This window comes from Mercenaria mercenaria, chromosome 9, assembly GCF_021730395.1.
Source record: "Mercenaria mercenaria strain notata chromosome 9, MADL_Memer_1, whole genome shotgun sequence".
NCBI classification, from domain to species: Eukaryota; Metazoa; Mollusca; class Bivalvia; order Venerida; family Veneridae; genus Mercenaria; species Mercenaria mercenaria.
Genome location: NC_069369.1, coordinates 46713036 through 46727255, shown reverse-complemented (window position 1 = coordinate 46727255; position 14220 = coordinate 46713036). Strand labels below are relative to the sequence as shown.

General features: G+C 33.4%; 1 protein-coding gene across 2 annotated transcripts in view; it reads left to right on the top strand.

The window, feature by feature from the left end:
* Positions 1–14220, top strand: part of LOC128559507 (uncharacterized) — a 162568-nt gene that overhangs the window by 19747 nt on the left and 128601 nt on the right. The window contains exon 1 of one of the 2 annotated variants that reach the window (XM_053551331.1): positions 8487–8750. The exons of the other annotated variant lie outside the window; for it this stretch is intronic. The gene's annotated coding sequence lies outside the window, so the exon portion shown is untranslated. Of the gene's footprint in view, positions 1–8486; positions 8751–14220 lie in introns of those variants that run through there. 2 annotated transcript variants of the gene reach the window in all.

The window sequence follows — 14220 nt, the reverse complement described above, 5'->3', positions numbered from 1 at the left end:
ACAATTAATAAATTTAATAAGATATTTAGAATATAATCACTGCAAACAATAGGTATTCATAACTTAATAAAATATGAAAAAATCGAGTTTCTAATACTATTATTTTTTGAAATATGACAAAAGAAAGATTTTTAGTTTCGGCGCTTACCAGCTTCAGTAGCCGTTTCCTTGGTTACGGCACACCGCTAAATTTCTACGACCTCATTTTAAACCTCCATTTGTTGCCGAACTGTATTCTTATATAGGTGAAAAAGTTTTGTATGTTGGGTAAATTAAAATCCTTACGGAGGGCCCGTACACACGAAAGCTTCTTCAGATAATGTATTGGGAACCTGAAAAGCGCATCGTTACATCCGAAATATTGTTACATGTCATATCGGTAAATCTGGAGTCAAAGTAAAGGAAATATAGAAGACCCGAATCAGGACTGCAACCACAGCATCGTTACAAGCGGTATATCAGTACAAGCGACATCATTACAAGTGGAGTTTACTGTAACAATGATTAAGTCTTACGCAAAATACATTAACAAGATGTGAACTTTATAATTTCAGATAATCTACTTTTTGTATTAAGTCTTTCTTTGTCCGGAGGAAAACTCCAAAAGTAATAAAAAATTGAATGATATTTAAAATATGATATATATACCAATAAGTGTGAGTATACTGCACAAGAAACATGTTCCTCTTTTAAATGATTTTCAAATGACCCAACTTTTTGTTCTTTAACATTACTAACACAAAACCGCGTACTTCAAGAACAATTAATATATTTAGAATGCAGGGATAATACACTTTATTTGTGTGTATTAACGTCTGCAGAAGCCCACGAGATTGTGACCGAGACCGAATGTAGCTATTCTTGCATAAAAGAACATTATACGACAACTAAATGTATTTTTTTCATATGTGATGACTTTAAAATTCCGGTACATTTTTTTAATTACCATTCGGTTGTTCTTGGAAACAGTAAACATGTTTTAAATATCCAACACCAGGGCCAAGATATCAATAGACTAAAAGCACGTACTGAAGGTTTTTAAGCGATTTTTTATCTTTCGTTATTACAAACACGAAATTACCAATAATTTTTCATGTAACTTAAACATTTGGTAAACGGGAGCAATATTTCAAGAATAATAACTTTACATTCGAGTTATTTTAAGCACTGACGAATTTCTTTGTGAAATTAGATAAAAACATACAGATTGATACCAGAATTACTGGTAAATACGATTCCTAAAAACAAACTATCGCACAAATTACACGAGATTCTTAAACATGTAATAGTGGTCCCAGGTTCTTAGCATAACCTCGGACTGACGGACAGCAAGTGATCACAATTAAAACTTGGCGTTAGACGTACAGACGAACGGACAAATATAAACACTTGTATTACTCAGTAGGACACTGAATGTTGGACACTGTTATTAAATAACTAAGAAATGTATAGTGACTTATATATTTTATTTAGTATATATTCAATTATACTAATATAGCTAATGAGTAAGAATGATATTGCAAATGTATTTAAAGAATTATATTTTATATTAATGTAATTGAAAATATAGATTTGTGGCCGTATTAGTGCCCAACGATATTTGTTGATAGCAGTGGACTAAGTCCAAGTTTAAATGTCAAGGCTAAGCCTTGTTATACTGACCTTAGAGGTGCAGTATCTGACCGACCGATACACTATTGTGTCTCGGTATATATACGGTCAGAGGTAGAACAATTACAATTGATTGGTTAAAGCAATAGCCCGGCTTATAAGTCATTCGATCTTGCACTTTTTAGTAGAGACAAGCCATGAACATAAAATGATTGAAGGTTATGTCAAATAGAAATCTGGATATGGAACACTGACTTTTCGCACCTTCTCTTGTCAGGGGCAGACAACTCATATAAAGGATATTTTCAGCAAATTTCTTTTCAAATCGTCATATTTCGCTCAATTTTTAATAAAACATTAAGATTTTTGGGATATAAGTGTTTTGTGTTAATATCTTTCTATTTATCATATTAAAAACAGGTTTACTCTCAAGTTTATTCATGCGCAACGACTTCCGTTATTTTGATAAAAATGCTCTTAGTAGTTATATTTTTTAATGAATCCTGACAAAATTGTTATATAATTTATCTTTATAGGAATGCAAAATTGAAATAATGTAAATAAATAATATATTTCAGAAAAAAGAAAAATATTCATTGTGGTTATAAACAGCTACCGGTCCTTCATTTTTATCAAAATTACCGTAAAATGTTTGTAATATAATACTCATTTTTCAATACAAAACCCTTAAAACAACACTTATTACACTTCTGTGACATTATCCGCGATCGAATATATCAGTTTCCTGAAAACAAATCAGTTAACGCATTAAAAGGGAGGTAATCGGTAAATGTAAATAGATTGTGCATATTTGTCGCATTACCGTTATTAATGTGTTATAATATTGGTAAGTTACAAGTATCCAGGCACTTATGTATTTAGATTAAAAGGTTCGTGGTCTCAAAAAGAATAATTGAGTGGAATCATTCATGCCGATTTACCATTAAATAAATTGCACATTCTGACATAGCTGGATTTGGTTGCAAGTTAAACAAAGAAGAATGTAGTCAGTCTCTGTATATTAAAGAAATAAGAATTAATATCACTTGGGCGTAGCTCGAGTGATATAATAATACGCATCATTATTATTATTATTATTATACCAGATTTATATAGCGCCCTTTTCATGATAAACACGTTCAAAGGCGCTTTACAGCAACTGCAGCCACACAGGGCGCGAAATCATCCTCTGCTTGTACAGACACAGAGCGATCTGACCAGAGGGACAGAGTGAGATAAAGCCCCCAGATTAGACAGAAAGAATGTTTCAGATACGTGTTCGGCTAACTTAGCCTAGCTCTTTTCGAATAGACAGTTTGGTTCTTTAACGTGCCCGGTGTATAGCACCGATACACGCGAAGCCGTCTTTCCTGGGAAGAACCAGTATAGGCCTCTAGTGAGGTGGGGGGGGGGGGGGGCACTCAAGAGCATCTCAGAAATTTCCAGTGCCTGGACCGGGATTCGAACCCCGGACCTCTGGATTGACAGTCAAGCGTGTTACCACTAGACCACCGGCCCACCACTAAATAATTGTGACGTCAGGAAAATGTACTGATATATAAAAGTACACAATAATCAGCTAGGAAAATGAATTCGGTTGTGTTAGAATATGTGATAAACAACGGTTATCGCGCGGACCGGTAAGACAGCATTATGATATGATTTGATTTGTTGGGTTTAACGTCGCACCGACACAATTCAGGTCATATGGCGACTTTACAGCTTTGATGGTGGAGGAAGACCCCAGGTGCCCCTCCGTGCATTATTTCATCACGAAAGGGCACCTGGGTAGAACCACCGACCTTCCGTAAGCAAGCTGGACAGCATTATGAAGTCCATTATGACGTCAAATGGTGGCATGACGTCCGGTTTATTACTACTTGGATAAATGAAGCCCAGCAAAATTTTATCATAAAATTTCAATGACCATGTTAGAATAAAAATAAAGAAGGCCGTCGAGTGGGTTATTCACCTGCTTTATCACAGTTCAGAACTCAGATGCGCAAGAATTGAACCAAAATGTTTTTAATATATCTAATTAAAATGCGATATTTTTAATAGGGTGATTTATATAAAGACATGGGTGTGATATTTTAAGTGAAATGTTTCTATAAATCTAACAAAGCTGTTTTACTCTTTGTAACGGCATGATGTGTGTATCATTCTATATAGTTTTGCAAACTAACGTAATTAAAGATATACTCAAACGAACAGTACTAAGTCCCGATTTATTTCTTACGTTAATCAAACTGTATTTATATCTGACATATGAATATTTTTAGAGTGAAAGAAAATTGATATCAATACATAATTTAATCACACAAAGCATGAAAAAGTCTTACAGAGCTATTATTTACCTATCATCCTAAAGGTCTATGGCGATAGTGTAAAATAAAAATCAGCTAAATATATTCGTGTTTTAAATGTTAAGGGGTGCGTATTTCGAACGCATCAATGTAGTACATACCAAAATGGAAACTGCTAATTTGCTAATTATATCATATAAGCACATTTTTTATTTGTCTTTCTTCAACATTGTTTACACTGATTCAGTTTTGCATTACATTAACTGTTTTTATAAATAAACTTTTTAACTTACGGCATATATTTATACTAGCATGCATCATCATGAAAGTGTCTTATGACTAATGTCTAGTATAATCACAAAAGAATGACGACGCGACGTCTGTGAGCAATCGTACATCCAAACGTTCTGATATTTGTAGCTCCGTTTTGGAAAGCCAATTTACTTCGGTAGAACTATTTATTTCTTTTCATTTCATCAAATGCAGTACTAAGTTGTGTAAAAATGCTTATGTTCATCTTACATTCCCTTTCATTAAGAAATAGACTTTGGTTTAGTGGTTCATATCTGGGTATGAAACATATGGACGTGTTAGCTTACAGAAGGCGGTAGTCTGCACACGCGCTTAAAAAAGCATGTATTTCATACCAAAATATAAATTTGTAAACCACAATGGTGATGTGTATCTTATTACTACCACTTGAAATATTCAGTCTAATTTTACATATTTTGGGAGTTATACTTCTCGGGAACCCTACAGAAAACGTATTCATGTCGTGTCACAATGCAGTTTTCCCATTGGTCACATCCGGTAACATACACATTTACCATACCGCAATTGTTCCACCTTTACTTAAAGCCGTGGTAATGGTACGTAGGTTTATCGTTTATAATGCAGAAGCAATTTTAACATATACTAATGAGGTAGCCTGTCCATATTGTAATGTACTTTGATGAATTAGAAACATATGTAAAAGTACATTTATAAATATTTTGTCTACAGTCATACGACAGACTAGCACAGTATATAATCTCACTGGTGAAATGCAGTTTGATATAAATATGTTAGATCAAAGTCGCCACACTATAAGAAAAAACATTAAGCAATCATACATTTTTTCTCATTAATTTATATAATAGAATAATGTATCTGTGACAGGTAAAAACACCTCAAAAATGAAATTTAGTAAGGAAATCGTTTTAAACATGCGCAAATGTTCAGTTTTATTCATAATTTAAAAAGCATATTTGGAGGAGTAGCCCCCTCTCCCCCCCCCCCCCCCCCCCCCCCCCCCCCCCACACACACACAACATACCTGTTTTCCGGATATTTTACCTTATCGGGATCAACTTGCATTAGTTCGTGTCAAAACGTTATCTCACATGCCACTTTTAAATATGGAGTTCTAAGCAAATGTTTTAAATGACTACAATAAACAATAAAATATGAGCTAGAATAATTAAGTTTTTTTATTGAGCCGCTTCTAAATGGGTTAAGGCATTGATGTGAATAGAAGTATATGATATTGCATGTTTCAATAAGCCGTAATTTTGACATTTTACTAACAATATACTTTTCTAAATAAGTAAAAATATGTGCATGTAGTAATTTGAAAGGTAATTGAAAAAGTCTAAGTATGATGCTAGAAGATTTGGAAAGTGCATGTTGTCATATAGTTTACAGCTGTATGCAACATCGCGGCACTAATAAAATCTCTCTGACCTATCCCTACAAATATTCTTTATGGGAATATTTCTTCTTTCAGTTTTATATACGTTCTTTGCTTTTTAACAATTAGAAAGGGTCTGCTTTTCTTAGTATTTTATATGCCATCCCTTAGCTTAGCTCTGTTGCGAAATAGTCATGAAATTAAGCACTCTACATTGTTCTTCATTATGTTATATCAAGTAGTAAATCGCTGCAAAAGTATAGAAAAGTATTTAATTCAAATTAAGATCTACGTATGAATTGATTATTACATAAATACGAGGTTTAGTTCGTATCCACAAGAAAGAAACATACAACATTTAGAATGAGCAAAATATGAGACATCTCTCCCGTATGTGTGGACAAGTTTAAAATGACCCGACAAGGCATTTATAGTTGGAAGAATTCTAAAGCGATATAACCTAATTATGAACACATGTTTCCTCTTCTTTATAACACTATTTTATAAAAATTTTGTCTTTGTTTGAAAACAGGATGTAAAGTTTAAGAAATGTGATACGTCGTTTTAGATAATTTATCCCTGTTCATACAAATTATTCCAAAAGTAACCTTTCTTTGACATTTCTTAAAATAATGTAACTTTGAGAAGTTCTACATATCCCAATTGTTTTGTCACCAGATTATTGGAAATTTCGAAAAGGGCGATACAATTTTAAACGTTGCTGAACATAATCAAATTATTTTTACAAATTCAATAGTCCTAAAGATGACGTCACATAACAGTTTGCCCAGGCTTTCATGGTTGACTGATTCGAGTGTTCCATATCTAGAATTTATCTTCTGGTATTGTTCTTTAAGAAATGCGTTATCTTAAGTCTCTACTAAAATGTGCAAGGTTCGGCCATATTTTAGGATTTATAAGCCGGGCTACAAGGAATAAACAAGTTTTTAAACGAATCAAATATGTAAACCAATGAAAATAGAGTATAGTAAAATTCTGACCAATGACAAAGGCGTATTATCTTAACATTAGGTAGAGTTTCCAAAATGGCGACGTCCATACTGAAAATGACAGAAAATTGATTACAAATAAAAGTGATAAGAATTCTGTCCTATAACATCCTATAACATTCCTATCTCCTATGAAAAATAAGATTAATTAACGGTTATCTACAAAAACTGAAACGACGCTGAGTTCTAAAAGGGGAGTAAACAAGGGAAGAACCGAGTTCGAACTTGTTGGGGGCAGTGCATTTGACGTTGGTAACTGATACAGCAAAACATTCTACGGTTCTTGCATATACCAGATGTCAGTCTGCGGAGAAATACATATACGTCCCTGGGAAAGCATTTTAAAAATAAAAATCATGTATTAACAGCACGCGAATCGCCTTGTCTGCACACGATTTTTCTCCAATTAATACATGGGCGGATCCTGTGAAAAAAGTATTTTTTATGAAAGAATAGCATTTAAAATACCTCCCATTTTGTACTCGTTTTATATATTTTGACTAATATCTTTATCATCTTAAATCTATACAAAGATTTGGTTTGTATTCAGTTTGAATTGTTTAAAAACCTAATATTGTTAAAGGTCGTATTTTATTAAGATGATAAATATACGCTTGATAATAGCACACAAAGATCTTGTTTTGCGTATAAGAAATCTAACAGACATCAAATATAAACCTTTTATTTTACACTTATTATTAAATCGACGAGTTCATAACCCATATACACTTATTTGCGTGTTAATAACTTATCAACATTGAATAATAATACCTTCTACAAAATACTTATCGATTACCTATTAAATCAAATTGCAGTAAATAAGTCCAAATTACATTTTTAACGCCAATGATTATAGATTTATTATAGGATCATTATAAACTAATGGCTTTATAACACGCCTTGACTTTCTTTAAATATCATTAAGAACACAGATAGTGCTTAAACTTGCGTGTCATGTTTTGTGCGAGCCGAATAAATACTTGATTTTTTTTGTCATGACGTCAACTCCCGCATTGATACATTATCTTTCCTCCGTATAATATGTTTTAGAAAATACCTAATACTTCACACATGACCAGTCACGCAAAAAATGGACTTTTCCTCGCATGAATACTTTACAGATCTCCAAACATCTATCGTCGACTGAATAGCTCTTTTCGTATATATGATTTTTTTCCACACAAAAAAAAACCCCAAAAAAACGTGTGTTTTTAATATTTCGAAGTTTATAAAGTAACGAGTATTTGAGGAATGCATTTTAATGCTAGCTCTAAGGTAGAGGTAGAGGCTGAGAAAGGTAGACTGCATATGATGAGTCCGGAGACATCCTCAAAGTATTAATAACTGAGTATGATCAAAATTAATGCGGCTCCTTTGTCATACAGTTTAATTGAAAAAAAAGCTGGACAAAACTTTTTAACAGATACGTCTGTTTAGGACGTATTCGTTTCATTAGGTTATGAATTTTCTAAGTATTATCATTTACCATGGAAACAGATCATTGATCATATGTAAACATCTTAGTATTAAAGTCTACTATTATAGCATATATTTTCAGAAGGTAACCTGGGCATGAAATCTTGTGACTTAAACGCTGGCCATTTCCGAACTGATTAGGCTTTGTCATAAACGTATAATAACATGTGTATCATCTATCGATAATGTAAAAGGAAAGTGAAAATAAAAATAAAGTATTTGAAATTATGAGAATTATATTTTGCAACTGAAGCACCCATTTTATACGAGAGAAAATTCTCGCGAGATAGGGAAAATTATGAGGGGTCTCTTTCTTTAAAGCGGAAGCTTGTAGACTTATTTACTGCCTATGTATCTATTCCAGTGTTGATATAAATATTATAAACATACGCACACGTTGCAATTGGAATAAAATTGATTTGCGGATTGTACATTAAATTATTTGTTATATATCGAAATCTTTTACTGTTTATGAAATTCATTTGTATGTTTGTGAACTCTGCCGTAAAGTTTATAACGACGACACAATCTTCTTTTAAAGAACGGGTTAACCAAAGCTATGTGTAATATTTAAAATAATTCTAAACTTTATGAAAGTTTATTAAAAATTGTACAGGACATCATACATTTGTTAACATAACTAGGATATTTCTATTGCTGTTACGGAGATTTATATAGGTAAGTTCAAATTTATTGTAATATTATTCTAATTAATAGTTTCAATTATAATAAAATAAGATATTAACAGAACGTTTTTATCAATTTTCCTTTGGTGTTGGTCGAGTGACGGAGCAGTTCTGTTAGACTAGCAATTCTAGACTCCTGCATCACTTACGTGTAAACTTGCGTACAGTAGCGCTTCAAAGCCGAGCTAAAACAACTGCAAAGAAATTTCGTTTTATAGGTACTATTGAAATTATGATTATATATATATATATGTCTTAAAACATTCATTAATTTTATTGAATGATTTGTCCCTGTCATTTGTATAAAAAAAACTGATAGTTTGATAATCCATTTCGGTGCATATATAAATCTTTTTAACTCAACGCAATATATTGAAAATTGTTCGAGTCATTTTAGCCTGGTGAATAACCCGTTTCCATGGCCATTATCGCTCAAAAACGTCAATCTCTCACGTATCTAATCTTTTTATCACTTGTTTACCTAGAACATTGTAGGACTTACTTAGTTTACAATTTAATGGATACTTGCATAATCAAATAGAAAAAGAGCAACCCACAGGTCACATAACACCGCAAAAATGGAAAACGCTGCAGGTTCGGTTTGATAGTGCCTTTACATGGACGGTATTGGACATGCATGCTACCGTACAAGGCCCGGATTGAGCAGAACTCAACATTTGCACACAATATAAGTATCATAAAGACATCCGTAGATGTGTCAATGTGGCAGTGTACATTGAACGTTCATTTTTACACTTAATGCATCTCTATTTAAAGCGGCATATGTCCTCAGTTAAAATATGGACCTGCACTAAACGAGTAAACAGTGGGCAGAACTAAACAAACTAGAGTTTAGACAGATGATATATCTGGGGTCACGAAGCTTACACATCACAGAAACTACCAAAAACAAAATTTAAAAAACGAGCACCATGTCCAAGGGTTGACTATTTAATAAACAAAGCTATGAAAGCCGGAGTAAGGGAACCACACTAGTTCAAGTTGTATAACTGAATAGTATCATTAACACAACATATATGCCGTGCTGAAAAATCGAAAACAAAGTAAAAAGAAATTTAACAGCTCGATTGTAGGGGCAGACAATTTACGGTAGCTACATGACATAGACAACACTGTTGTAGTAATAAAATAAACAAGAGCTGTCACGAAAGGTAACAAATGTCCCCGCAGCGCATTGACTTTTGACCTGGTGACCTAGACCTTTGACCTGGTGACCCCAAAGTCAATAGGGTTCGTGTAATCAATAAGTACTATCAGCATGTGAAGTTTGAAGATCCTGGGTGCAGTGGTTCGCGAGTAAAGAGCCTTCATGCAAAAAGTTAACATTGACTCCTGTGACCTTGACCTTTGACCTGGTAACCCCAAAGTCAGTAGATGTCGTATACTCAATAATTACTATCAGCCTGTGAAGTTTGAAGGTCCTGGGTGCAGTGGTTCGCGAGTAAAATGCCTGCAAAAAGTTAACATTGGTGTGACGAACTAACGGACGGATAGTTGAAAACCAATATGCCTCCCTTCGGGGCATAAAAAGTGGAAATCCTCAGGTATCCCAACACGGCAAAAATAGAAATATTGCAGGCTCCGTTTGATTCAGACTGTTCGTGATAAACTACCATCTGTTATATTAACTATTGAGATAATAACATAATAACTCCCAGGCTAGTCGATTTAGTATTAGCTTTGGTATCAAATGAATTTACAATTGTACTTCATTGCTTTAAGTATATGTCTTAAATCATGTTCTAAAAAGCACCACGCTACACTACAGTAATAAATCTAGAAGTGAATGCAATTTGACTTTTATACGTCAATTTTCATTTACGGACGTATTTCCCTAGTTAACGTCAGGGCCATTATCGATAAAGGCCCTGGAGCCCCTGAACAAATTAGAAATTAAAAATAGAAAAACCTTTTGACCTCTCTAGAGGCCATATATTTCGAAAGATCTTCATGAAAATTGGTCAGAATGTTTACCTTGATGATATCTAGGTCAAGTTCGAAACTGGGTTACGTGCCATCAAAAACTAGGTCAGTAGGTCAATAATAGAAAAACCTTGTGACCACTTTAGAGGTCACATTTTTCATGCGGTCTTTATGAAAATTAGTCAGAATGTTCACCTTAATGATATCTAGGTCAGGTTTAAAACTGGGTCACGTGCGGTCAAAAACTAGGTCAGTAGGTCTAAAAATAGAAAAACCTTGTGACCTCTCTAGAGGCCATATATGTCATAAGATCTTCATGAAAATTTGTCACAATGTTCATCTTGATGATATCTAGGTTAAGTTTAAAACTGGGTTATGTACCATCAAAAACTAGGTCAGTAGGTCAAATAATAGAAAAACATTGTGACCTCTCTAGAGGCCATATTTTTCATGGGATCTGTATGAAAGTTGGTCTGAATCTTGATCTTGATGATATCTAGATCAAGTTTGAAACTGCGTCACGTGCGGTCTAAAACTAGGTCAGTAGGTCTAAAAATAGAAAAACCTTGTGACCTCTCTAGAGGCCATATATGTCACAAGATCTTCATGAAAATTGGTCAGAATGTATATCTTGATAATATCTAGGTCAAGTTTGAAACTGGGTCACGTGCCATCAAAAACTAGGTCAGTAGGTCAAATAATAGAAAAACCTTGTGACCCCTCTAAAGGCCATATTTTTCATGGGATCTGTATGAAAGTTGGTCTGAATGTTCATCTTGATGATATCTAGGTCAAGTTTGAAACTGGGTCACGCGCGGTCAAAAACTAGGTCAGTAGGTCTAAAAATAGAAAAACCTTGTGACCTCTTTAGAGGCCATACTTTTGAATGGATCTTCATAAGAATTGGTCAGAATGTTCATCATAATGATATCTAGGTCAAGTTTGAAACTGTAAAAAAGTAGGTCAGTAGGTCAAATAATGAAAAAACCTTGTGACCTCTCTAGAGGCCATATTTTTCATGGGATGTGTATAAAAGTTGGTCTGACTGTTCATCTTGATGATATATAGGTCAAGTTTGAAACTGGGTCAACTGCGGTCAAAAACTAGATCAGTAGGTCTAAAATTAGAAAAATCTTTTGACCTCTCTAGAGGCCATATTTTTCAATAGATCTTCATGAAAATTGGTCTGAATATTCAACTTGATGGTATCTAGGTCAAGTTTGAAACTGGATCACATGCGGTCAAAAACTAGGCCAGTAGGTATAAAAATAGAAAAACCTTGTGACCTCTCTAGAGGCCATATTTTTCATGAGATCTTCATGAAAATTAGTGAGAATGTTTACCTTGATGATATCTAGGTCAAGTTCAAAACAGGGTCACGTACCTTTGAAAACTAGGTCAATAGGTTAAATAATAGAAAAACCTTGTGACCTCTCTAGAGGCCATATTTTTCAATGGATCTTCATGAAAATTGGTCAAAATTTTTATCTTGATGATATCTAGATCAAATTCAAAACTGGGTCACATGAGCTCAAAAACTAGGTCACTATGTCAAATAATAGAAAAAACGACGTCATACTCAAAACTGGGTCATGTGGGAACAGGTGAGCGATTCAGGACCATCATGGTCCTCTTGTTAATTACAGGATAGCCATGGATTCAAAAGACAACGTGTGTTCAAAAGTAACACCAAGATATTCAACAGATAGTTTAGAATCAATATTATGGCCATTGCAAGATATATTCATACCCAGATTAGATTTTAACCTTTGTTTTGACCCAAAGAGAATTTATTCATTCTTTCCAAGATGAAGAGGTTATTTGTTACCGGTGAGACATTGAATGACAGAATCTAACCATTGACTTAATTGTTAATCAATATGTAGTTCATTTTTCCTCGCAACTAATATAGCTGATTCATCCGCATAAAGAAGTTACCTGTTTCTACCATACAAGACATACTGTTGACTTACACTAAAAACTGTTAAGACCCAAGAACTGATTCTCGAGGAACACTGCATGAAATATTAGCCGAGAAAGATTATTTAATTGCTAGAGATTTCAACTGATTGCTTTCTGTCCGAGAGATAAGATTAAAACAACCTAACTGAATATTCCGAAAGTCCTAGAGCTCTAAGTTTCATTTTAAAAGGATAGTATGAATGACCGTATAGAAAGCTTTTAAGAGATCCTGTAGTATCATACCAATAAGGTGACCCTTTCTATTTGAAAAAGAATATAATCTATAGAAAGAATAAGGCAAGCGTCTGAACCAACACTGAAATCATATGATAATTAATTCAATGTGAGATATCAGATAACTAATGATAAATTACCCTTTCAGAGATTTTAGAAATAATACATGAAACGGAAACGGGACGACAGTTATCATTGTTTTGTCTGTTGAAAAAAAACGGCGTTAAACCCAAAACAAACAAACATGTACAGAGGAATTATACGAGCAGCCTTCAAATCATCAGGCACTACACCATGGATAATTTACAAATAAGAGACAAATTGATAATGTGTTAGAGAGCTTTTACAGAGGCATACTCGTTGATAAAACGAGAATGGATTCATTCTAATCCAGTTGTTTTTTAGGAGAAAGATTTTTTAAGTATTTAAAAGTTTTATTTTCAGAAACACCAGAGAAAGTAAAACTATCGGGCTTGACCCTTTTAGTAGAATAAAAATTAACCGCAAATTTACAGCCAAAATTATTTACAACATTAGCAATTCGATTGACAGATTTGTCTTCAGTAGTTGTATAATATAAATTGACTTCACCTCGACCTTAACTTTATCAAAACAAACTTTTCCGTCAATATTCAAACCAATATTTATTGCACTGTGTTTGTTTTCACTTGGAAGACTTACATTTTTCAGATGGCGCCTTAAAGTTTTTATGTCATGTTGATAAGCTTCAAGAATATTTCTAAAAAGTTATTTTAGCATTTAAAATTCTTGTTTCTCAAAGACTTAAAATGATGAAAGTTTTCCCTGTTTTGAATTTATATAGTGTCTCTGTCCTTTTAACGTTGTAACACTTCAGAATTATTTTCAGTTCTTTGTTATACACTAATCTGTATAACTAGACCAATTTCATCTAAAGTTGAAATGAAAATAGCTGTAAAACGTGTAAGATAAAAAAAATGGTTTTGTTCACAAAATAAAACCACTTGCGAGGTCATACGCTACTACATTCATAATATGTATACTAAAATATCTCACAAATCACCTACCAATTAACCTTTCTGATATCATATTACATTATTTAAATAATATAAGCACAATAATCAGACAAACTTCTATAATTTATATAAAACGAAAAAACTTCTGAACACACACTGCCCTTTATTGTAGAAAAATATGTGTGCTATATAAATATGAGGAAGCGGATCGTCATGTGTCATATAAGATAACTAACCAAAGTATCACTTCCGGGCTGATACAAAAATTTCTCTGTACATAATATTTTTGGAAATAGAACATATCAGACAGACTTTTTATAAAATAGA